Below are 27,416 nucleotides of genomic sequence, written 5' to 3'. Positions count from 1 at the left end.
TTGCCACAACTAGAGAAAGCCCTCACACAGAGACGAAGACCCAACACAGCCATAAATAAATAAATAAATAATTTTTTTTTAAAAAATGGCTTTACCTTAAACTTCTCACATGAATTTTCTAATGGAAATTTACCTCCAACATCTGAACCAGCAAGAAAATGAGGCTTTACCAACCAGTTACAGCACCCATGTCTTATTCACCTTTGTACCATCAATGTCCAGAGCAGTATCTAGCACACAGCAGGTACTTGGAAAACATTAGCTGACCTAAGTGAAGGATTAAAATGTGTTCAAGGACTAACCTTCAAAAGCATTTCTTCACGTTGGGCATTATCAGAATCACAGGATTTTCTGTGCAGTTTTTCCACATCTGCAGTAAGGTTTCCGTACCCAGTGATTTGCAGAAGGCAAGTCTGAAGAGATTCCCAACCTAAGGTGTTCAAAAATAGGAGAAACACACATGAGGGAAAACAAAACTTACTCTTTGGCATTAGTTCACTTGATGTACATACAATAGAACTTCTCACACTTATATAGTATTTAGGAAATTGTTCAAACAGGATTTAAAAGAAGCACAATTTCTTACTGAAGCTCCACTGGATAATTGTGGAACTGGGCTAAAATTTACCTCTCATTCTGGCTTTTTCTTAAGCCAAGTTGCAACAATATGGCTTTAAAAACCAGGGAGCTCTTTATGCAGGTGACTCAAAAGTAAGATGTAGAAAATATAGGGAATAATAGGTTCTTAGAGACCATTTAACCTCCTCCCTAAGTGGGTTTATCAGAAACACCTCAGAAGGGTATGTGTGTGAGAGAGAGACGGAAAGAAATAGTCCTCAGAAGCATAGGAGTAACAAATTTTCTAAACAAGACAAAAAAGAAGATTGGAGACTTTGTTATTAACCAGTGTATATCCAACATACATATAAGGATATATAGCTACATCATTGATCAGGTGAGGGAAAAGAGTTGTTGGTGAAAATGAAGAGAGGAATTCCTAATGCCAACCTTATTGCTTTGACTTGAAGAAACATTGTGTGAAGGAGCTCTACATAATTCTTGAAGTAGATTTTGTGGTTTCCCACTGTTGGTTTCATATGGATGGTTTCAGAGGAGTCAGTTTCACACAGGTGGATTCCAGCTTGTCTGGGGCAAAAACTCTGCCCCCTCAGATCTTACTGACCTAAATACTGTCCATTTGCAAAACCTGGCACATAGTAGCTGCTCAACAATTGTAGAAATAGTCTGGCTGAATGAAATAACATTTCTCTTCTCTAGACATACATTGGGAAGCTTTTTCTCATTACTTCTCAGTTGTTCTCCTAGACTTTTTTCTTGTGTGTTTTCACCATAGTAACTAGTTTTCACTTTAGTGTTCTTATGCACATCTGAAGGCTCTTGTCCTTCAGATCGTGTCATCGTGAATCATGATAAAGAATATACACTTTAGAAAGAAGGAATCTATCTCCTTTTTCTTTTTATAACCCATTAGTTTGGATAAGACTCTTCTCTTAAAAGATAATAAAGTTTGTAGAGAGGAAACTGGCAAAAGCCTCTTTCCTCATTCCAACCATGCAGTTCCTGAGGTTTTCACATTCTTACATGATTCTACCTGCCATGGCTGATTGTTCTAATAGTAAGTGCTGAATTCCACCTGGGCCAATCAGAACATGTCCCCTTAGAGATTGAATTCTAAAAGTAGAGACAGTTTTTGTTTAATGCAAAACCTACAAGATGTGGACATAAATGTTCCATATGATCAAGTTTCCAGCCACAAGGATGACCTGGTCTGAAAGAATAAAGCCAACACACAAAGAGGCAGATTATGGAAATGTTAAGAAAGAGAATCCTAAAGGCATTCAAATCATTGGCTGCCATCCTGTCTATGGTCCAGGTAAAACCCTGACATTCCTGTGGTTGGTTTATTTCATTCATTCAATAAATATTCAGTAAGCACCTACTATATTCCAAGTGCTTTGCTAGGCACTGGAGATGCAATAGTGATCATGACAGATAATGGTCTCTGCCCTGGCAGGGCTGGTGAACCATTAAATCCACATGCCCCCTGCAATGATCACACGTTTTTACTTATATTAGTATGAATGACATCCAAAAGAGTGCTAACTTCAGCTATATTATGAATTAAACTTCTGTGGATTTGTCTGTGAAGTTAAATGTTACAATTTTTATGCAAAATCTATTTTCCAAACAACTAGGTAACCAACATACTTTAGATCTTGATTTATGCCTGAGTTGCTTAAAACTTCCCTGAAAACTAGAAAATCCTCTTATGACTTACTTAACACCTGAGACATCTCAAGCTTTCATTAACTCTTAAAAAACATTCTGAATTTAAGTACAATATGATGCAACACAGTTTTGCTTCAAGCAATATTATTTTATTTCCTTACACCAACTATTCAGGAAACTGATATAGAATTTTATCTTTTTTTTCCCAACTTAGGTTCTTTTAAATAAAACATAAAACTCTATGACTGTAGGTAGTGTTAGACCACATCTCCAAGGCCTTCCTAGTTCTAACATTTGAAAATGATAATAATGATAATGACATCTATTTTTAATGTACCATAATGTTAGGTAAAGAAAACTAGTTCATCTTCTACAATGTGATCTTTCCAAACTCAGATATGAGGAGGTAACCTGCCAGCTTAGGGTCCAGCAAGAGGAATGCAGATGATGTGAAAAAAAAAAAAAACATCCTTTCATCAGGACACTGTTCTGGGATGCCCTACGACCTTCCTCTGCCCTTCATGCCCACGCTTCACAAAGCATGGCTGGGAAGAGTTCACAGGGGAGGTCCCCACACTGAGCCCACCCTGGGACATGCAGCCCCTCACAGCCACCAAGCAGGTGTCCTTCCAGCATTTCAATTTTGTGGTCAGGGTCTGCTAGCCCCCTCCCCTGCCCCAACTGAGCTCTGCCCCATCCATACACACAAAATTAATTAATTAATTAATTAAATAAACAGGGCTTCTCACCAGCTGAGATCCATCACACACGGAGCCTAAGGGATGAAGGATAACCAAACACTCTCCCACATTCTTTACATTCATTGCACTTCTCTCCTGTGTAATTTCTCTTGGGCGTAATATGGTTAGAATTCCTTCCGGTGGCTTTTCCACATTGATTATATTCATGGGGCTTCTCTCCAGGTTGAGTTGATGCCTGTTGATTAAGGAGTAAGTGATAACTAAAGGTTTTCTTGCTTTCTTTGCAAGACAGGGATTCTCCCCCATAGAAGGTCTGCACCTTTTCCTGCCAGTAGATGGTTTGCCCCAAATTTAATCTGCTTTACAGTGGTCTCTTTGGTTTTAAGTTGAGACTTCTGGTCTGCACAGGTGTCTTGGAGAATTCTTCTCCCCTCTGTCCTCAGCTCTTCCTGCTCTGCCTGGGTGAGCAGTCTGAGTTTATGGAGATACCCCACTGAGACCAGGTCCCGAAAGTTCTCCAGCATCATGTCTGTACGGGATTTTCTGAGCAGGGTTCAGCAATGCCCCCTCCTCATGGAGAAGTCCACAGCCACTTCCTCGAAGGTCACCGAGTCCTTTGATCAGGTTTTCAGCCGCCCTGGAGCCATCCGTTCCTCCTCCAAGTTTCCCTCCTAGAGACAAGTGGCGTCTTGAGCAGGCACAGTGGTGAAAAGTTGAAAAGTCTCCTTTGAAATCTGAAAAGAGACAAGGACGGCAGCTGTCACCACTTTACATGATGATGGTACTGGAGGTCCCAGCCCGGGCAGAAAAGCAGGAGCGGGTCCTTGGTACCAAGGCAGATAATGAGGAAAAGCGTGGTGGCTTCACAAGGATGAAAGCAGCATTCCGGCAATTCACACTTCGGTCTGGGGGCTTGTAAGAAGTGGAAGGCCCCCCCAGGGCAGGCCTAAGAGCGCCTGAGGCAGTGGGGGCAGCTTAGTCCTATTACCTTTTGTCTTTCTTACTTGACTGAGACTCCTTGAGGGCGAGAACTGTGCTTAATTCATCTTGAGTTACCGTTTGTTGGGCTGCACCCCGCAGGCTTGCAAGTTGTCCGGCTTCCAGACTGAAGAACGAGCTTGGAGACAGCGACAGAGACACCAGTGGTTTACTGGACGGAGTGATCTTACACAAAGGACCCTGGAGCAACAGCCTGCTGTGTAAGGTAGACAACGGGCAAGACATGGCGGCCGTCTTCCCTACTCGGGGGAGGAGGCTACTATTTATAGGGGGGGAATTGACGTCCGGTGTGCTCGTCAGTTACCAGGGACTAATTAAGCCCTATAATTAAGAGGATAGGATAGTCATGTGAGTGAAGCAGGGACTGGTCGAGCAGGGGATTTAGAGAGCAAGAAAACATCCATCTTGAACCGCCTAACCATACACCAATGTCTAATCCAATGTCAGGTACATTGGCACCCCCTAAACAGGAGGAAAAAACCCGGAGAATTCCTGGTGATTCCAAGAATAATAATAATATCTGACTGACTTATGCTATTCTTGATGAAAGCAGGAGATAAAGTAAGACTCAACCAATCAAGACATAAGGTAGGCTTGGAGTGTGACAAGCTATCTCCACAGCCCCAGCTGGAAATAGAGCCATTACTCTGTCTGACCTAGACTGTAACTATGAAACCTAGAAGGAACCTCCATAATCCTCAAAGAGGTAGCATCTTACAGAGATTAAAAATATATACTCTGTAGTCAGTTCAACTCCACATCCTAGCACTACCATGGAATATTGCCATAACCTTGGGGAAATCATTTAACTTCTCCAAGCCTCAGTTCCCTCACCTATACAGTGGCAGTAATATGGTGAAGACTAATGCAATAATATATGTAGAGTGTTTAACATATTGACTAACAGTTGGCAAGTGCTTAATAAATATTAACTATCATCATTATCATCAAAATCATCATTAACATCATCATCATCATCCTCACCCAGGACGGTCCCTCATTTTACAAATGAATAAATTACGTTTTAGAGCAGCTTTTCTTAGCATTGGTACTCATAAATTACAATCATTTAGAACATGCAGCATAAGTAATTTATTTTTTAATGGTATTAGATTGATGTCTGACCATTTTTATGTACGTTCATAAACATTTTCATATAATTCAATCTAATACTAGTTTTAAGATGATTTACTTTCAAATATAAATGAGGGTGATCAAGGATTAAATCTATACTAATGTTATTGTTTCATTCTTATATTTTGTATGCTTGTGGTTCTCTACCCAGTGGCCCAGGCAGTGGTATCTGTAAAGCTCCCCAGGTGATTCGAAGGTGGAGATTTCTTACACTTCCCTTTAAGAGAATCATTGCTTTCTGCTTTGGGTCACCTGGGAGAGAAATGAAGACAGTCAAACAGCCCTCCAGGAAACATCACTGGTTTAACACAGTGGTTCTCAACCTTGGTACTGATTAGAATTACCTAGGGAAGACTTGAACTCTAGACCCCAACAGAGACCATGTAAATTATATCGATAATAAGGCATTAAGTGTGTCAACGATCTCACTTCTAAAACAAAAAAAAAGCATTATTCACAATAGCTAAGATATGAAACAATTTTTTTTTCTTTTTGCCACAGACAGTAAGGTAAGGTACTACTGTTTCGACTTTACTAGTAAGTTTAAATCATGATTTCTGTACATCCAGAAAGGTTTGTTAACATATCTTTGAACATGCTGTGGGCAGATGGATGGAGCATGTTCAAAATAGTTGCAAGGGAGCCCTTACGCTACTACTTGGGAGAAATCATTTCTTTCTCCTATGTACAAGTAGGGGTTCATTATTAAAGGGCTATATAACATAAGCACCTATCTCTTAAGTATCAGATGACAATGACCTCTGCAAGGAGGCAGAGGAAATATAACCCTATTATACTGATATGATTGTTTATGTGCATATTGTCCTTTAAAATTCTGTTTTACCCATAATCCATTTTAGCATCTAGTTAAACTAAATGATCACTCTTGAGTCCTGGATAAACCTCATGTATTTCACTATTACACAGCAGTTTCAAAATTTGGTGTGCTTGTTTGTTTTTTTCTTGTTTGTTTGCTTTCTTAAATTGGGCTTCATTAAGAAAAATGTGCATATGAAATAATTTTTAAAGTTCTCCAGAGGTCAACTTTATCATAATCAATGTTTACACTTTTTTTTTTTTAATTTTTGGCTGTGTTGGGCCTTCGTTTCTGTGCGAGGGCTTTCTCTAGTTGTGGCAAGCGGGGGCCACCCTTCATCACAGTGCGCGGACCTCTCACTGTCGCGGCCTCTCTTGTTGCGGAGCACAGGCTCCAGACACGCAGGCTCAGTAGTTGTGGCTCACGGGTCTAGTTGTTCCGCGGCATGTGGAATCTTCTCAGACCAGGCCTCGAACCCGTGTCCCCTGCATTGGCAGGCAGATTCTCAACCACTGAGCCACCAGGGAAGCCAATGTTTACACTTCTTGAGAGCTAACCAAGCCTTCATGAACTCTTCACATGAGAGCTGACTTCTGATACTGACAAGAGTGTAAACCACCATGAAGATAAGGCTCTTATGACAGGCAGTTTTCTGTTTTCTTGCTGTAAGACAACACTTTTCTCCATTTTTTTTTTTTATAGTACTAAATTTCTCCTAATGTAATATCAGGGGAAGAAGAAGAGTTGGGGGAGGGAAAAGGCAGTAGATTCTGGCCTAGACAGCATTTTTAGACAGCAGCAATTAATTTTCATAGTTCTCATCCCACACTCTGATGCAGTTAGAATATTGCTCTTAGACTTGTTATTGATCCAACAGGCATTCAATTTTAACTTTGGAATGAAGAAAACAGACATAACTTATTTTTCTGTTAGCCTAAGTGATACTTAGTAATTGTTTGAATGAGATACATTTATTTTCAAGAGTCTCTGTGATATTAATCATTTGACCAAAAGTTCTTAGGGCACTAGGAGGTAATCTGTAACTTTTTGTTTTGCAGGGAAAGGAATGTGACCAAAGTAGTTCTCCCCATTTCTGAGTAGGGCAAGTATGCATACTCTATTTTATTTACTCATTTTAAAAGGTAACCTGTTTTATTACCTTTCCTTGGCTTGAGAGTTAGGAATCAATAGGCATGTGATTGGGAAAACATTAGTGATGTAGGGACTGAAACTGAAATGACTGCAATCAAGCAATCCAAAAATAATCAAACTAATGTCTTGGTGCTTTCATTCAAATGCAACCTTTACTCGCTACTTTATGATTAAAATGTTCCTTTGAAACTAAATTAATTTTTCTCCTCTTCACAAGATGATCAATGATTAGGATTTTATTTGTAGTCTGCCAAAATTACCCGTTTACATACCACTGACCACCCTCTGCAACAGTGACACTTTTATTGCTGAAGCTCAATGTCCTATTAAAAGAAATGAGTGAAATATTATGTGTATATAAATCGGTAAATAAAAGAAACAAGTGACTTGATGGAATAATCTAAAACAAACAATTTTTTAAAAGATGAAGCAGAAAGATAAAGCATCCCTTTCCGACTCATGTTTACTGAAACCAGCTCACACCCACCAAACAGTACAGAGTTCATAAAAACCTTTCACATTTGCCTTTTTTTCCCCAAATTTGTCCAAGTTAGTTTCCACTTCACTGTTTTACTACTTCTTACTCTAAGCTTTCCTAGCACCTCAGTTCCCCTGCAGCCCCCCACCCCTATACACACTCTTACATATCACCCCCTTTTTGACTCCATACCTCAGGCCTCATTTTCCACCCAGCCTTTCATCAACTATTCAGTTGAGACTCATTGCTGGACTCTTACAGGACACAAGTTCCATCTGTTCTGGGGACCTGAGTGTTGCCACAAATAAGAGTGTTTTCCCCACTCCAAGGGAAACACAGGCTGAATCGTCCCACCCCACTCACTCAAGTTAGGGGGGGTTGACAGTTGATTATTTGAGTTTATAAGAGGCATAATTGCAAAAATCAGGATGACACAAGAAAGAAGAAATATGAGCTTAGGAAAGGAACAAATAAATTATTAACACATATATTTAGGGCTGCTAAACCCATCATGGCAGGTCTAAGTTTGACTGCAAACAAAAAGGACATGAAGATGCAGAGGCTCATGGATGTTTTACTGTTTTTTTTAAAAAAAACATTTTCTGAATCTGTATTACATTTGGAAAAAGAGAAATTATCTTATTAATATATCTGATTTTTTATTCAATACCTTCCAGATCCTCCCCAAGCAAAATTATCTAAGGACTCTGAAAGTTCTACTTCTCTTTGTTCAATCTTATTTACATTATTTTATATAATATTATTTATACTGATTATTGAATAAGCGCAAAAGAATACTTATAACATATGCAGAATACATATGAGCGCTCAGGCTGCTACCTGCCCCTAGCTTAAAATATAAAGCATGGCCAGTCATTCTGATGCTCATGTGTGCTTTCATGTGATCTCCTGCCTGGTGTGTGGCTCACAGCCTTGCTCCCAAGAATTTTGTGTTTATTAATCCCATACTTCTCTTTGTAGCTTTATCACATATGTTTGTAGCAAAACAATGTAGTATTTAGTTTTCATTATTTGAACCTTATACAAATGGCATAATTCTTCTGAAAAGTGCCTATTTACTTTAAAATGATAATTCATACAGGTTGACTAATGCAGCCAAAATTCATTGCTTATCAGTTCTGCATTTTGTTCTACCACAGAATACACCGTCAGTTCAGGTGGACATTTGAGTTGCTTAAAATTTTTGCAATTACAAACATCACAGATACAAACATTCTTGGTTCACATGTCCAAGAGTTTCTCTTAGGCATGTGCCTAGAAGTGAAAGTTCTGGGTCATGTGGTTAGCACAAGTCTTTAAATTTACAAGATAATATTGAGTGGTTTTTCAAAGAGGTTTTATCAACATATTCTGTCTGTCAATTACTGAAAAATATGTGTTAAAATATGTGATAGTGAACTTGACAAATTCGACTTGTAGTTTTGTCGTGTGTGTGTGTGTGTGTGTGTCTTTATTAAATTCATAGAAGTTTTGAACTCTTACAACTTGCTAGTGACTTCAGACTTCATTAAGTAGTAATTTTTTATGTCTCTCGTAGTGTATTATTTGAACTTTGTGTCTTAAAGTTTACTTGCTGTGCTATTAAGACAGCTTCTTTATCATTCTGTTTGTCGGTATTAACCTCCTGTATCACGTTTTCAACTTTTTACTTTCAACATTTCATGCCCTTATGTGTATCTTGAAAACAGCCTGTATCTGGATTTTTTTATGTAATCTGAAATATTTGCTTTTTAACTGGAAATTTTAATTAATGTACAATTACTGTCATTTCCTCCTGTCCAATCCTATTCCTTTAAATTATTTTTTAATTATTTTAATATGCTATTTATTTCTGTCTTCCTTCCTTTTTTTCTCTTGCTCAGTTTTGCCAAATGCTTTTCTTATCTTTAATTCAATTCTTTGTTGACTATCTTTATTGTCTTTGTTCATTGATTTTTTTTGCTGTCATCTCCATTATTTCCTTCCTCCTACTTTTCTTTCTTTAGATTAATGTTGTTATGCTTTTGTTAATATCTTAAGTTGTATACTTAGTGCACTAATTTTCAACTTTTATTTTTCTCTAATATAAGCATTTAAGGTTAAAGTTTTTCTCAAAACATTACTTTTATCGCCTTCCACATGTTTTATAAAGTATTATTTTCTTTCATTCCTTAGTATTTATCTCTAATATCCATTATGATTTTCCTTGTTTTATGAGTAATTTAGAAATTTCTTTCGATTTCCAAATATTAAGAAAATTTTTATTTATCCTTCTGTGTTTAAGCTCTGACTTAATTACATTGTGGTCTGAGGTTTTGGCCAGAACAATAACTTTGAAATTTGATGGAAATTTGCTTCATTGCCCAGTACATAATCAATTTTTATAAATGCCCCATTTATAAAAGCTTGAAAAGAATGTATATTCTTTAATGTTGGATACAGAATTCTGTATATGTCCATTAAATCAAGTTTGCACCTGTCTATTCTAATCTTATAAAAAGTTCACTTATTTTTTTGTCTATTTTCCTATCAATAATGGGCAACGGTATGAAATTTCTCACTGTGATGGTGCTGGGTTTGAGTTCACATATATTTTCAGGCTGTTTTATCAGTTGTACATTGATTTAGAATTGTTGTATTTTCCTAGTGAAAGCAAACTTTTCTCATTGTGTTGTGACCTTCTGTATACGTTAGGCTTTTTTGCCTTAAAATTCTTTTTCTTTTTCTGGTATTAATATAGCCACACCAGATTTCTTTCATTAGAAATTGCCTGATAAAATTTTCTCCATCCTTTCACTTTCAACCTTTATGTGTCCTTATGCTTTAGATGTGTTTTTTATAAATAACATTTATCTGAATAATTTATTTCTTTGCAATCTCTGTCATTCAACTGGTGAGTTAATTTCACTTACATTTATTAGAATTATTGACCTATTTGAACTTCTTCCTACTGTATTTTCTATTTCTTATTAGTCTCACTTGTCGCCATCCTTTTTTCCTGTCTTCTTGCTTTTTTATTGAGTTTTTAGTTTCTTTTTTTCTTTAATGCACTTTTTTCTCAGATACTCTTTCTATCCTTTTAGTGATTACCCTTAACATTTTAACTTGCTTGCTTAACAAAGTCTCACATTAAACTACAACTGAACAATAAAAGGGCTTTAAAACACATTAGTATCAATCATCTCCTTTCCCAATTTATATACCATTAGACACCATTGTCATTATTTTATTCAGACAATGTTTGTTTGAATTGTTCAACAATTTTTTTCTTCTATTTCTGTGATCATTATTGCTTTTTCTTGAAAACAGTCTTTAGATTTTGGAGGTTTTATGAGAACAAATTTTCTGACAGTAGGCATCCTCTTTTTTTTAATCTTCAAATGTCTTTTTTAGAATATATATTTTATATCATTTTTCATTGTAAAAATATTTACATCATTTTTAGTTTCTTTCAGCAGAAGTAGTATTTAGGGTAGCTGGTCCTTAATCCCTGCCAGAAATAGAAAAACGAGTCATAGAAATCTTTAAATATTCATAAAACAAGACCTAAAAAAATAAATTGGAAAACATAGACTTCTTTTATATAGTAATAATTGCCATCTTTCATGTAAAAAGATGATCCACCATTAGTAGAATTCGTGTTTTGAATTAGGATGATTTGTACAGCTCTAGCCCCATTACATACCCTGAGATGTCTGCTGTTTCAGAGATGGCTGCTGGCACACATTCCTGAGTTGGCAGAGGAAAATTATACCCATGGCCTTGAAACAGAGCCCAGGTAATTGGCCCCATATCATCACTGAAACCATGGCCTTGGCTTCCTCAGCAGCACACACTGACCAACTGTGCCAACCAACAAAGTTGATCACTCTGATGAGTTATTCACACTGAAGGAAAAAGGCTCATTTTTAATTTTAACTTCAACTATAGTAATAATGCAGATGCAGAAATATAGCTGATAAATGTAGATAGAGAGGGACTAAATCATAAAAATACCATTTCTCTCATCAGTGTAATAACTGACCCAGACAAAGATCATCATTAGATGCCAAAACCATTGGGTGAAAAGTTTGGGAGTAACATGATATTCACACAACCTTCCAAATCATTCTGCAGATTATGTATTAAATACAAGATTACTAACCAGGAGGAAATATTTTTAAAGTTCAGGATGTAGGACATTCTACAAGACAATAGGTTTATGCTCTTCAAAAAAAAAGACAATGTCATTAAAAACAAACAAGAAAAAGGCAAGCAGAGTGTTCTGGATTAAGAGACTGAAGTGACATAACAACCAAATATAATGTAAGAACTTTGATTGGACCTTGACTTTTTAAAAGTAGCTTTAAAAGACATTTTCCCAGTTGAACATGGATAACACACTATGTAATATATTGAATGTCAATTTTAGGTGTGAGATTGGCATTGTAGTTATGTAGGAGAATGTTCTTATTCTTAGGATTTACAAGCAGAAGTAGTTAAGGGTAAAGTGTAGTGATGGTTGCAAATTAGAATAAGAGAGAGATATAGAGATGGATAGGTAGATAGATGATTAACTGATGAATGGATGGATGGATGGATGGATGGATGGATGGATGGATGGATGGATGGGGTGGGAGGGTGGGGGGAAGCAAATGCAGTAAATGTTTACAACTTAATGAAGGATATATGTGTCCATTTTCTTTAGTCTTAAAATTTTTCAAAATAAAAAGTTGGGGGAAATATTGTAGAAGATGACCCATTCTCTTCCTTTACTTCACTGTATAAGAAATCTAATCCTGAAATATAGCCTAAAAGATTTAGGTGGAATACATTGCATAGTGAAGGCTGATAAACACTGAAACAAATGTTTGAACAAGTTGTGGCGTCTCCTTGTGGGAGGTCTTAAAACTTTAGTGTGTGATTGTCTGGCATGACGATGTTATTGTAATCACTCAAGCTAAATGTCTAGCTGAAGATAGCTGAAAGCTAACACCTAAATATCCTCCCCAGCTTAGGAACTTCTGATCATTAATTTACTTCAAGGACAAAGAAGATGTGGTACATATATACAATGGAATATTACTCAGCCATAAAAAGGAATTAAATTGGGTCATCTGTAGAGACATGGATGGATCTAGAGACTGTCATACAGAGTGAAGTAAGTCAGAAAGAGAAAAACAAATATTGTATATTAACGCATATATGTGGAACCTAGAAAAATGGTACAGATGAACTGGTTTGCAGGGCAGAAATAGAGACACAGATATAGAGAACAAACGTTTGGACACCAAGGGGGGAAAGTGGTGGGGGGCGGGGTGTGGTGGTGTGATGAATTGGGAGTTTGGGATTGACATGTAAACACTAATATGTATAAAATAGATAACTAATAAGAACCTGCTATATATAAAATAAAATAAAATTCAAAAATTCCAAAAAAATTAATTCAAGGACATTTATTATCTTATAATTAGCTGAGAATTCAAAAGATTAATACAGCAAATTAATGTATTATTGAGGGTCTGTGAAACTATATTCAGGTTTCAAAATGTGGCTTAGTACACTGATGCAATAGACTCCCGATAATTAAATTGTGTTAATATTAAATATCTCTCAGAGTAGTTCAAGTTAGAAGCCAATTGTAGTACCAATGGATTAGGGAAATAATATTTTCCCCAAATCAAAAATCAATTTCTGGCCAGTCTGGATTGTTGAATAATTTCATGCTAAAGACATTGTTAGCTAAGAAAGTGTGTTTTAGTATACACTTTATGCCTTCTTGGAAGAACTTCAGAATTTTAAGGTTGATTACAAGATTAATTTTTACCCAATATATAGGCAATATGTTAGGGACCATAAAAGCTATCAGGGCAAATGAAGATTTTACAAACATACAATATTGTGAAAGATATTGAGCTCCATGAGCTGTTTGTATATTTTGGAGATTAATCCTTTGTCCGTTGTTTCATTTGCAAATATTTTCTCCCATTCTGAGAGTTGTCTTTTCGTCTTGTTTATGGTTTCCTTTGCTGTGAAAAAGCTTTCAAGTTTAATTAGGTCCCATTTGTTTTTATTTTCATTACTCTAGGAGGTGGGTCAAAAAAGATCTTGCTGTGGTTTAGGTCAAAGAGTGTTTTTCCTATGTTTTCCTCTAAGAGTTTTATAGTGTCTGGTCTTACATTTAGGTCTTTAACCCACTTTGAGTTTATTTTTGTGTATGGTGTTAGGTAGTGTTCTAATTTCATTCCTTTACATGTAGCTGTCCAGTTTTCCTAGCACCACTTATTGAAGAGGCTGTCTTTTCTCCATTTTATGTTCTTGCCTCCTTCATCGTAAATTAGGTGGCCATATGTGCGTGGGTTTATCTCTGGGCTTTCTATCCTGTACAATTGATCTATATTTCTGTTTTTGTGCTAGTACCATACTGTCTTGATTACTGTAGCTTTGTAGTACAGTTTGAAGTCCGGGAGCCTGATTCCTCCATCTCCGTTTTTCTTTCTCAAGATTGCTTTGGCAATTTGGGGTCTTTTGTGTTTCCATACGAATTGTAAAATTTTTTGTTCTAATTCTGTGAAGAATGCCATTGGTAATTTGATAGGGATTGCACTGAATCTGTAGATTGCTTTGGGTAGTATAGTCATTTTCACAATGTTGATTCTTCCAATCCAAGAACATGGTATTTCTCCATCTGTTTATGTCATCTTTGATTTCTTTCATCAGTGTTTTATAGTTTTCTGAGTACAAGTCTTTCACCTCCTTAAGTAGGTTTGTTCCTAAGTATTTTATCCTTTTTGTTTGTTGCCATTATCAAAAAATCTAGAAACAATAAATGCTGGAAAGGGTGTGGTGAAAAGGGAACCCTCCAGCACTGTTGGTGGGAATGTAAATTGAAACAACCACTATGGAGAACAGTATGGAGGTTCCTTAAAAAACTAAAAATAGAACTACCATATGACCCAGCAATCCCACTACTGGGCATATACCCAGAGAAAACCATAATTCAAAAAGAGACATGTACCAAAATATTCATTGCAGCACTATTTACAATAGCTAGGACATGGAAGCAATCTAAATGTCCATCGACAGGTGAATGGATAAAGCAGATGTGGCACATATATACAATGAAATATTACTCAGCCATAAAAAGAAATGAAATGGAGTTATTTGTAGTGAGGTGGATGGACCTAGAGTCTGTCATACAGAGTGAAGTAAGTCAGAAAGAGAAAAACAAATACCATATGCTAACACATATATATGGAATCTAAAAAAAAAAAAAGTACTGATGAACCTAGTGACAGGGCAGGAATAAAGACAGAGATATAGAGAATGGACTTGAGGACACGGGGGCGAGGGGGAAGTTGGGACGAAGAGAGAGTAGCATCGACATATACAGACTACCAAATGTAAAATAGTTAGCGATTGGGAAGCAGCCGCGTAGCACAGGGAGATCAGCTCAGTGCTCTGTGACCATCTAGAGGGGTGGGATAGGGAGCATGGGACGGAGGCTCAAGAGGGAGGGGATATGGGGATGTATGTATGCATATGGCTGATTCACTCTGTTGTGCGACAGAGGCTAGTGCGGTATTGTGAAGCAGTTGTACTCCAATAAAGATATATTAAATAAATAAATAAATAAAACACATAGCCAACCTGTCTGAAAAAAGGCAAAAAAAATATTGTGAAAGAATGAGGTGGTTACAAGGGAAATTATGAAATGTAATGCAAATTTAAATGTGTCAATTTCTCATTTTGTAAATTCTTTCTCATTTGCATTAAATATAAACATAAAATAAGTCATTCCTTTAACCATCAAAAAAACAAAAAACAGAAAAAAAAGCTGTAGTGATTAAAACAGCTGATGCTTTAAACAATCTACAAAACAATGTACCATTCGGGTGTACAACTTGAAAATATAAAACCTTAAACAAGTAATCTTGCCTAAACATTGAATTCTTTACATAATAAAGAAAAACCAATCATTTCACCAAGTGATAATTTATTTGTAACACTTCTTAAATGGTCTGTGGAGACCTTTACTCAAGGCTCAAAAAGAACACTTTATCCATCAAATGCCTAAATTACCTAAGGAACTTTTGATTTTGTTAAATATTTATAGGGTTGAAGATTTGTCTTGTTAATTAACACTTTTATCATGAAGAGCGTCTTCCTTCTGTTTACACAAGTTATCCCTTGTTATGTTTAATACCATTTTTCTTCTTTAAACTGGGGTCAAAGTATGTACTGATATAGTACAGGCATACCAATAAACTCCAAGTTATTTCAGCTTGCTCTAAAAGGACTCATCTTGCATACTGTTTTCTTGCTTCTCTGTGTCTTTCTTGCAATGGAATGACTGGTAGAGCTGGAAAGAACCTTTAGATTATATAGTTCAGTGGTTTTCAATATGAGCTCTGAGAAGTCTTCATGATTTTCATAGACATATATCTTCTCTTTCTCCCATCCAGCAACCCAGAAAGCTTCCCATTTATGAAAACTTGAGGTCTACATTTGAGGCTCATGTACTTGGTTATTCCATTTTATGTAGTTCTTAATCTTTTCTATATTTTTTTCCCTCTGTGGACCATTAATGCCATAGTTTCTGAAAAAGCCATCAAATTTATAGACTGTAAAATCTGACATATAGATAGTCCCCCAAAATTTATAGTTTTCAAATGATATGCCGACCAAAAAGTAATTACAGTAAAATTTATTTGTAATTTATGTCCCAGATGTTGCAGTTTGGTTATTTAGAATGCCTTGGGTAAAAAGAACAAGATTAAAAAGAAAGATTATCAAAAAAGAAAATTATAGCTCTGTTGCTTATAAGAAAGATTTCACAAGAGTAATAACTCATTTTTAAAACATAAAATTTTCTATTTGTTTTTATTTTATTTTAATTAATTTTGAACAAATAGTACAATCACAAAGTTCAAAAATCAAAAAAGTATGAAAATGTCCACAGTGAAAGCCGCTTTCCCAGCCTGGCCCTCTGTCTATCCAGCCCCTTCCACAACTTCAAACAGGGTAGCTGCCATTATTGCATTTGTGTTTGTGTGCCCTTCCAAAAAATATTAATATACACAAAAACCAAATACCAATATGTATTTATCTATCCCCTTCCATTTTGCACACATGTAAATATTCTATACTTGCTGGTCAGAAATGTGGTTTGTTTGGGGTTTTTGCTTAATATACCTTGAACTATTTATTGAACCTGTCACCTGGTATGTGCTAGACACCCTTACAGGAAGCTATAAGTGAACTATGCAAATATTCTACTTCTAATTTTCATTACAGTATTCTTCTAGAAATTGTCATAAACTAAGTCATCATTGATTGGACCACATTTCTCCATATGAACAACACTGTAATTGGGGGATTGCATCCCTGACAAAGGACCAACATCAAAAAAATTATAGCTATGACCAAAATATATAATTAGGTCATATTATTAAGTCAAAGATAGAAAGAGAACTTTTAAATTAGTGTTAGTTAATACTTCCCCCAAATCATAAATTATACACATATAAATACAAATTTCCAAATGATTATATAAGCCTCAGTGCATGTAAACAGCTGTATATATACTTTAACCATAAATTTTACCTATCTAAAAATATGCTCATGGGGCTTCCCTGGTGGCGCAGTGGTTGAGAATCTGCCTGCTAATGCAGGGGACACGGGTTCGAGCCCTGGTCTAGGAAGATCCCACATGCCGCGGAGCAACTAGGCCCGTGAGCCACAACTACTGAGCCTGCGCGTCTGGAGCCTGTGCTCCGCAACAAGAGAGGCCGCGATAGGGAAAGGTCCGCGTACCCCGATGAAGAGTGGCCCCCGCTTGCCGCAACTAGAGAAAGCCCTCTCACAGAAACGAAGACCCAACACAGTCAAAAATAAATAAATAAATTAATTAATTTAAAAAAAAATATGCTCATGATAAACACATTTGATGATATTTTTCTTGTCTTCTTAGAATGTTAAAGGGTAATGTGTTTTGGGAGGCATGATTTTGATAACCAAATCCTCCTTTTCATAAAGTCACATTTTTTTCCCTTGGTAATATCTTGTAACATGCAGAAGAATTCAAATGGTATCATTTCACTGATACCATTCTTTTCAAAAATAATCATTGACGCATATACATATTTGAAGTCTTTTCAATAAGGCCTTTAGTTTACAAGTTTATAGAAACTCCCTCAAACTGATCCTTTTGTTCCTCTTTTCCTTTGTCTTTATCCCCTGAATAATATCAATGAGAGCTTTAATGGGAAAATGGAGTCCCATGAAAGTCTCCTGGGTAGAGGATGTGAAAGGAGTGGCACCAGGCTCCTGATCACCTGCTTTGCCAAGAGCAGAGGAGGGGAAGTGGCAGGGGAGCTTTGTGACTTACAGTGTGGAAGAGGCCTTTCTCTCCATTTTTTTAAACTGCCTGAATCACTGTGTAGCATCTTGACCTCGGAGGAAACTCTCAAGTAAATGGACAAATACGGATGAGTCATAAATAAAAGACTTTGGCAAAAGAGAACCAATGAAGTTGTAATTAGCAGGAATTGCTTGTTTTAAATCTGATTTTTGGCCACAGGTTTCTCATAGTTTTACTTTTGTCATTTCTGTTAAAAAAAATACAGTCTCTTATCTAAAGACATGGCAACATTAATTTTCACTCAAGAAGAGCCATTTTTAATTGAAGTATAGTTGATTTGCAATGTTGTATTAGTTTCTGGTGTACAGCAAAGTGATTCAGTCATACATATATATATATTCTTTTTCTGTTCTTTTCCATTATGGTTTACTACTGGATATTGAACACAGTTCCCTGTGGTACACAATAGGACCTTTATCTATTTTATACATCGTGGTTTGTATCTGCTAATCCCAAACTCCTAATTTATCCCTCCCCCACCCCCTTCCCCCTTTGGTAACCATAAGTTTGTTCTCTATGTCTGTGAATCTGTTTCTGTTTCATAAATAAGTTCATTTGTGTCATATTTTAGATTCCACATATAAGTGATATCATATGGTATTTGTCTTTGTCTGACTTACTTCACTTAGTATGATATTCTCTAGGTCTATCCATGTTGCTGCAAATGGCATTATTTCAAGAATAACCATCTTGATTTAATGATTTTAAATGCGGCATGAGGTGATTGTTAGTGCTGTGTAGATATTCCCCACAACAAGAGTCTTAAGAAAATGTTCTCATTTGATGTACTCCCATACCCCTTTCCTCTCCTCTTACCCATCAGCTTGCAGACCCTGCTTTACAAAAGTCTCAGTATCTTCATACTTTTTCTGGCCCTCCCCAGCTCTTTATCTAGGACCACCCTCCCCCTGAATGTGAAGAGGCTCCAAAACAGCCAACCTATTTCCCAATATCCAATCATAACCACCCTTCTCCTGAAAAAGCTCATGATTTGGGAGTGGTGAGTACTGACTGGAGAACTCAGAGCTGTCAAGAATGTAGAAGGTGGAGCAAGTGGATGAATCAAAAGGAAGAATGTCAATAGGATTTATACCTGTATTATTCCTACAATTACATGCTACCAGTGGTTGTAAAACACACCAGTGAATTTAGTTGCAAGTTGAGTTCCTGACACAAAAGTTGAATGGGTGCTGATGGCCGTAATAGTGGCAGTAAACTTGAGTTCCTGGCACTTTATCCTCATTGGGACAGTGGCACAAAGGTAGTCTCTTCACTATGCCAGTTCTGAAGATAAGTATTGAGTGTTGTTCCTAGATACATAGCCTTGCATCTGATTCTCAAACCCTCTCAAAGATTCTCTGGAATACTATTCTATACGTCAGTGGTTTTGGTAAACTATCCAAGATGGATTCTATTGTTTGCAACTAAAACCTCTGACTAATGAATTCTACTTCGCAGGGTTGTGAAACTCAAATGAGACGTAACAGATCATTAATTAACGTTGGTTGATATTATGATAAACTTTTAAACCTGTGTTCAAAACAAAGGATAATATTTAGTTGTACTAAGCACAGTTGACTCTATTTTACTTTTATTGGATAGCTTCTTTGAACAGCACCTTCTATATAATTTATGGGCATTTGAGAAGAGTGAACAGTAGCTAGATATATATTACATTATTGATCTTACTATGAAGATTCTAACCTAAAAGATATTTAAAACCCTTCACTAAAGCAAATTCCTAATCAAAGTAATTTTCATCCTGGATTTATTAGCACTCAGCAATCCTTGCAATGTTACCCAGCTGAGTCTCTGAGACACAAGACTCTGAGGACCTTAAAGGCAGACACCATGTATCGCTCATTATTGTACCAACACTGGGCCTGAAATAGAGTAGATAATAAATGTTCATTCGAATAAACCAAATTATAACCACAAGGCCAGTAACCTGAACGTGGTATCAATTTCATTCTCTTTGAGTAGAGGCATTCCATGTATGTGTGAAAAAGTTCCCACCAGTCAGTTGGTGTTTCACTTTCCTTGTAGACATTTTAAAAATTCCAAATTAATGAGTAACCTCTCTAATTGTATGTAATCTAAAAACCCTGGACATGATAGCTCTATTATTTTACTGAAAAGAAAAATTTCTTTCGAGCCAAACAATACCTAAAGGTATCCCTCTCCCTTAGGGCTAATTAAGAGGTAATTATACATGTGTAAAACATGCAGCAACTAAAGAACAAAATCTTTATGGGTGGACCATTATTGTTAGCATCTACCTGGACATACCATCAAGAAGGCAGAACTGTCCTTGCAATCATTACTGAAAAATCAAGTTTATTTCTCCTGGGTTAATAGGGATGATTCAAGTGACAAGGCTAACAAACTAGAAGGAGAGAGAGGAATTCTGACTCATCTGTGACATGACCATCCCTTAGATAATAATTCTTGTTCCAAGGGACCTCTGTGCAAATTTACAGAAGTGCATTTGGATACAATTCTGACTAGATGCTCCATGCTGATCTCAACCATAAAACCAGCAAGTCATTGAGTTGGGATATATTATGATTCTCTCTTCTCCAACGCCCCCAATTAGTCATAGAAACTGATCCAAAAGTAAAGGGCCATCCTACATAGATCTTGGTTAAGTAACTTATTTCAAAGATTGTTTGATCTGATCATGAAGAAGAAGAAAGCTTAACTTTATCTCAAACTTTTATCTTTAGAATTTTTTTCCAAGAGAATTACAGTTCTTAGCATACATCCAGGATATGTAAACACTTGCTATCTTTAACATCTCAAATAACAGGAGGCTTCTGGTGTTTACTTCCATTAGGCATCCAGCAGGATGCAGAATATTTCTGACTAAACTCCTCGGAGAATGGAATACGTTATATTTAAAAATAATGATTTGGATTTTCTTTTTCCCTTGGAAGAGATAAAGTCTAAAAGGAGAGGGTTTTTTTTGAAATAGATAAAATCATATAAGTGAATACAGATCAGGTCCCAAAGGAGACATTACCAACTGCTATAGACAATGAGTCCTCCCAAAATTCACATGTTGAAACCTAATCTTCACTGTGATGGTATTTGGAGGTGGGGCCTTTGGGAGGTGATTAGGTCATGAAGGCAGAGCCCGCATGAATGGGATTAGTGCTCTATGGAAGAGGCCCCAGAGCGTTCCCTCACTCCTTCCTTCTGCCATGTGAGGCCCCAGGAAGAAGATGATCATCTATGAAGCAGAAAGCGGGCCCTTATCAGACTTCGAATCTGCCAGCACCTTGAGGTTGAACTTCCAAACTCCAGAACTGGTAGACATAGATTTTTTTTTTTTTAACATCTTTATTGGAGTATAATTGCTTTACAATGGTGTGTTAGTTTCTGCTGTATAACAAAGTGAATCAGCTATATGCATACGTATATCCCCATATCCCCTCCCTCTTGCGCCTCCCTCCCACCCTCCCTATTCCACCCCTCTAGGTGGTCCCAAAGCACCGAGCTGACCTCCATGTGCCATGCAGCTGCTTCCCACGAGCCATCTATTTTACATTTGGTAGTGTATATATGTCAATGCTACTTTCTCACTTTGTCCCAGCTTACCCTTCCCCCTCCCCGTGTCCTCAAGTCCATTCTCTACGTCTGTGTCTTTATTCCTGTCCTGTCCCTAGGTTCATCAGAACCATTTTTTTCTTTTTAGATTCCATATATAAGACATAGATTTTTATTGTTTATAAGCTACACAGTCTATGGTATTCTACTATAGCAGCCCAAACTGACTAAGATACTGGTCTAGTATCTTCTCCTTATAAACGCAAAGTTTTTTGGACAAATACAGGGATACGTAACTGTAACACAGTTGAGAGATGAACTAAAGGCTTGGGTGAGAACTCCCTCCTTAATATGCTACTAAAAATTGATTGGAGTTGGCAGTCTTCTTTTTAAAACCAGAACCAATCCCAGGGAAGCCTCAAAACCATTAAACATTCACAGTACAGTGCAAATTATTGTACTGCCTTTACTCTAAAAATGCTAATATTTTTTCATATTTTGAACTTTTAAAATCAGGGCACATTTATAATTTGTATGTACTTTTAATAAGTAGTGGTTTTTTTCTCCAACAACAATGCTTCAACTGCCTCCCCACCAGGTAAAGAGAACTGAGCACCAAACTCTTCCCGTTGCACATAACTGAAGCATAGGTCTGGTGCATTTGACTGGTGAATCCCAGGTGTATCCTAGGTACCAGGAAGGCTGCTGGGGATTTTGGTTCTGACTTCTGGACTAGTAAGACTAACCTCATAACCTGAGGATTTTCGCAAATATAGAAAGACTAAACAGAAGATGATGGGTAAGCACAAATATGACAAATGTCCAATAAATAGTGATAGGGCAGGACTCACTGTACACTCATCATTCAGAGAGATTATGTGAAGTAACTAAGATCACAACCAGGGTATGGCAGACTTCCCAGGACATTCCTTTCCTGATTGAACATCAAAACATCCCAAATGAATTCTTCTAAAGTGAATATCCACACACTCGATAGCCAAATGTTAACACTTACAGGCAAAACTGATTTCAGATCCAGTAACTGTGCTCTAACCCAAAGGCAGAGAAAACTGTCAGTGTCTGAGGATGTCACCCCAATTACACATGACACCACTGCAACATCTCAACCTCTCCCGAAGCCTGCGAGACAGGGGTCTAAGGTGTTGGATAAAGGAAGGATTTTGAACTATATTCCATTGGATGTTTCTGATAGCTTGTGGCATATTTGATAATTGTGGACACTCAGAACCTCAGTATTAGTGTGTATGGGAATTTTATGTGCTCTACTTAAAACGTGAATTGCAAATGGGCAGGAATCCCATGTTCACACCATTCCAACAGGCATGGGCTATATAATTCTTCCTTGGCAGAGAAGAAAAAAATAAAGCCTCTCTCAGCTGTCACTTATTCTACTTTCCATCCCTTTTTCCTTGTGTCCCAGTTTGCAGGTCTGTTTTTGCAGAACCATTTTTAAAACTGACAACAACAACAAAGTATGCCAATGACTGATATGCTGAGAGAGGATTTCCATACTACTGCAGGCTTTGTTTGTGCCCTGACACATACAGGCACCTGTTGTGCATGAGCATTGAATCATAAGATCTCAGAGGTAGAACAGCCCTCAAAACAATAGAAGTCAGCTACATTCTGTCAGATAAGTAAGGTTGAGAAAATACGAAAGTAGATTTGGAGTCTCTTCTGTTCATCAAATGTGGCTACAATTGTTCTCTAAATGACTTAAATGGCAAATGTATTTTTCATCCACAGCAGGGGCCTGGAATATAAAATACGAGTTAATTTTTTAAAAATCTCTCTCTAATAAATATCGTTAAAACTAAAAAAGGGTACTTTGGGTCATGTAGTAATTAAGGAGGCACAGGGACTTTAAAGGGCTTTGATGCTGAGATTCTAAATGCAGACATATGGGTATCTAAGTCAAATCCCTCTTAATAACACAGTGAAGAGGACTGGTCCATATTATGCAGAATGGCTGTTTTGTTCATCTCTCCTGGCTATGCATCAATGCAGTACAATTATAATGAAACTAAACTGGAGTCTAGAAACAATTTTTAGATAACTATCCATGACTATCAGTGTCAAATCTCCTGCAAAAGTTACTCCTTGTTGTACCAGCAGGTGCATCTAAAAGTATAAAAACTGTGGAGTGAGCAAGCACTAAAGATGCTAAAAAAGAAAAGCATTCAATTACCTGGGATTTAAGTAACTAAAGGTTCCTTCGTTTTCTAAAACTATTGGATTTCTTTTCAATCTAACAGATTCTTTCTAAAAACACAAAACTAATAGAATTCAAAATGTTTGATATAAATTTTAAAAATAAACTGAGTTGCATCCAGGCATTAAATGTGGCCTCTTTATTCTGACCCCATGAAAAACAGCTCTAGATTAAACTGGAATATTGACTGCCACCAAGAAGTTATTGTTCTTAGACATCACTCTATATTTTATCTTGAAAAGTCTATTTCCTCTGTGTCCTCCACTTCTGTCATTTTTTAAATCTACCCTAGATTTTTTATTTCATTATAGGCACTCCACGCTGAAGAATAACAGTGGCAATTATTTATTGAAAAATTTATGAAGTTCAAAAGTGAAGTAAAACAGTAGATAAGAAGGGAAAGTACTATCTCTATTCTACCTATAGGTAATTTGATTTAACTTCTGTTTTGTTTTTTGTTTTTTTCCAGCAGAAATGGTACTAGATGCCTGGGCACAGTCCAGAAAAATGTCTTTAAAATTTGTGAGTAGAATCATCTGCAATACATGCAGCCCTTCCATGAGTCCTAAAATTTGAGGGAACACAAACTGATCTTTTGCTATGACCACCTTCTTTAAATTCACTGGCAAAGGAGTGAATTGTAAATCTCTTGAGGTTAAGGAAGCCTTTTTATTATCATTATTTTTCTTTTGGTTAAAAAAAAAAAATCCCACACTTCACAAAGAACTCAGGATGGGGACTTGAGCTGGAGAAAGAACATAGATTATGCCCATTATCACTTGCTTATTAAAATGGAATAACACTGAGAGCTAAGCCAAAGAAGCAAAGAACTCCCAACCACCATTGTTTTTTTTTCCTACAGCATTTCTAATGTTCTTACATTTCATTTTCGTGTCCTTATTTTACCTTTTGGTCATTAAAAATATTGGACTAAACCCCACTGGTAAACCACAGTCTAGGCTTTGTGCCACTGAAGGATTTAATAGAAAGAAAATATCTTACTCATAGTAGAAAAGAAAATAGTCTTTACCCTTATTTATTCTATGGAAATACTATTAGTAAGTTGTAAAGATTTTACAACCAATGAAGGACAAATAACTGCACTAGATGAAATTCAGAACACAAATAGTGGAAGAATATACAACCAAGGAATTAACAGTAGTTACCTCTGGGTGGAGACAATAGGTATTTTCACTTTTTATTAGTAGAAATTTCTAATTTTTCAACAAAAGGCATACATTGTTTATGTAAAAAGAATAAACAATGAAAGTCACGTTTAATTTTAAAAACACACAGCCAGACCTTAGTCCACAACAGAACAGAATAGGGGTCCCTATTCTTTTACTCAGTCCTATGGTTTTACAGGATGATCCGGATTTAGGAGAAATTTCACAAACATAAAAGATCAGCTGGAAGTAAATACAGTACAGTGGTTAAAGGCATGGATTTTGAGGTCAGATAGACTTATTTTGGAACTGTACCTCTGCTTCTTACTCTGTGTTTAATTAGGTTTCCTAAGCTCTCTCAACTTTGGTCTTCTGCATTGTACAAAGGAACTAATGATACCTACGTACAGTTCAAGGTTGCTGTGAGGATTAAATGAGGAAATATAGAACAAGGACTACAACATAATGCAGGCTTAATAAATAATTTTAAAAATGTAATAATAATAGCAATAACAACCATAACATTCTCTAAAATGTATAGTCCATACTGTGCATCAGGCCCTATTCTAAGTGCATTCACAGTTTACCTCATGGAATCATAGTAACTTTATATGAAGTAAGTCATGCTATTTTCCCATTTTATACTTGAGGGAACCAAGATGCACAGAGACCCAAAGTCCCACGTTCATACCACCATGTTGCACAGTGTCTCTTAAGACTATCTTTTTTGGTAGTGGATAATAATAATTTATATTTATTGAGTTAGTCATAGGAATCATTTTGGATAATGTGTATAGTATTTTAGAAGCTCAGAAGTTTAGAAATCTTCAGATTCTAAACTTTATGTTAATTGAAACATACCTCAAAGACTATCAATGATTAGGGGTAATAAAAAGGGAAGTTAATTGGAAAGTCTGAAGTTGTGATCGATCCCCTGGAGCATATGTTGGCTTTTCATCTGAGAGCATTTGGGAGTGGGGTTTGTCCTAATTAAGGAAACTAAGCATCTCAGGAGCCATTCCACGGCCCCTCCCTGTGGCATGGCAGGAGACCAGCATTATTTTAGCCTTAGTCCCTAAAGAAGTTTCTTTTTTCTTTTCAGAGTCCCAGAATGCTTCAACAGACTTAATAGCGGTTCCTCTTACAAGAGACATAGTGAGAAAGATCGATAATATGCCTTCCAGAAAAATCTGTTTTTCTTGAGGATAAATGAGTGTTCTGTTTTCTTTAGAATTTTCACTTTCCCTTTTCTAAAAATAAATAACCCCTCACATAATATTCTAAATCATGATCCTCGAGCTTTCTCACTCAAATTCTTGTGAAATATTAAAGAAAACAATCCTATCATATACAAAAAACTTAAGTGAGATAGCTTTTACTGTGAATACACAGAACTAGATTATTTTTCTTGGATTGTATGAGGACTACTGTTATCCTTCATATCAAGTGGGTGCATTTATCTGCTGCTTCTCCCTATGACGCAGAGCCGAATTTCAAATTTTCTGGAAATGTATATAATTTACTTACGAAGGCCTCAGGACAAATTGTATCCACATCTGAGAGCAGTATAATATTGATGATCACTTATGGCAAGAGGTTCTTTTATAAATTGCAAAACATTAATGCTTTGTTTTCATTTACTCCTCTCTCTTGGCATCTAGATGGTGATTGAATTCATAAGCTATCTACCCTCTGGGCAAGCTTCATGCTGATTTATAAGGTGTGGAACTTTTCGTCAGTTCTGTTCTTTAGGATGTTATTAATCAAAATCTAGAAGGAGATGGCTTAGACTAAGGCCAGAACTCCTAGACTCTAGTTGTAACTCTGCCACTCTCAAGGTTATTAGCCTTGGATGAGCTTACATCTCTGGGCCTCAAGTTTTTCAACTGCAAAATAAAAAACAAACAGATGATTTTCCATGGGCCATTTCCAGTTCTAAGATTCTATGGTTTTTAAGAGATGTTTAGTTTTAAGTCTTTCAGTTCATAAAATGAGACAATTGGAAAGCCATCCTGACTCACCAAAGGCATGTAAACATTAAATTTTAACTATTCAGAACACAATAGTCACACATTATCAGTAATGATTATTTGTTTTATGCATATTTCCCTAAACGCATTGCCTAGAAAAATATTGATTATCTTTATAATTGCCTGAGGGCAATATGTTATTCAGATGGGCACACATCAAACATTCTATTTATGGTGCATAAACTGTAAAAGGAAACCACTTCTTAGCCTCTGCCTTTACCAACCTTTCATTTTTAATTAATCAAGTGGTCATTCATTCAGTAAACATTCAATAAGCACTTCTTGAGCATTTATGTGTCATGTGATGTATAGCAGACATTTTTCTATTTACATTATCTATTTAAGGTGCCCAGAAATTCTGAGGGGTAGAAAACTGAGTATCAGATAAGTTAAGTCTGGTTCAAAGATGAAGAGCTGATAAATGGTAGGGCCAGAATTTGGACCCAAATTTGTTGGACGTGTGCTAAGTATTCTTGTTTGCCCTCCAGACCCATTCTCTATTCTT

The 27,416-nt window shown here is 36.5% G+C and overlaps 1 long non-coding RNA gene across 3 annotated transcripts in view; it reads right to left on the bottom strand.

The window, feature by feature from the left end:
• Positions 1–27,416, bottom strand: part of LOC309644264 — a 665,166-nt gene that overhangs the window by 360,223 nt on the left and 277,527 nt on the right. For all 3 annotated transcript variants that reach the window (XR_014254323.1, XR_014254324.1, XR_014254325.1), the window contains exon 5: positions 303–430. This is a non-coding gene — a long non-coding RNA (uncharacterized lncRNA). The remainder of the gene's footprint in view (positions 1–302; positions 431–27,416) is intronic.

The sequence above is a fragment of the Balaenoptera physalus genome, assembly GCF_965194825.1.
Source record: "Balaenoptera physalus genome assembly, chromosome: 15".
NCBI lineage: Eukaryota > Metazoa > Chordata > Mammalia > Artiodactyla > Balaenopteridae > Balaenoptera > Balaenoptera physalus.
The sequence above is the reverse complement of the archived record's forward strand: the minus strand, read 5'-3'. Positions and strand labels throughout refer to the sequence as shown.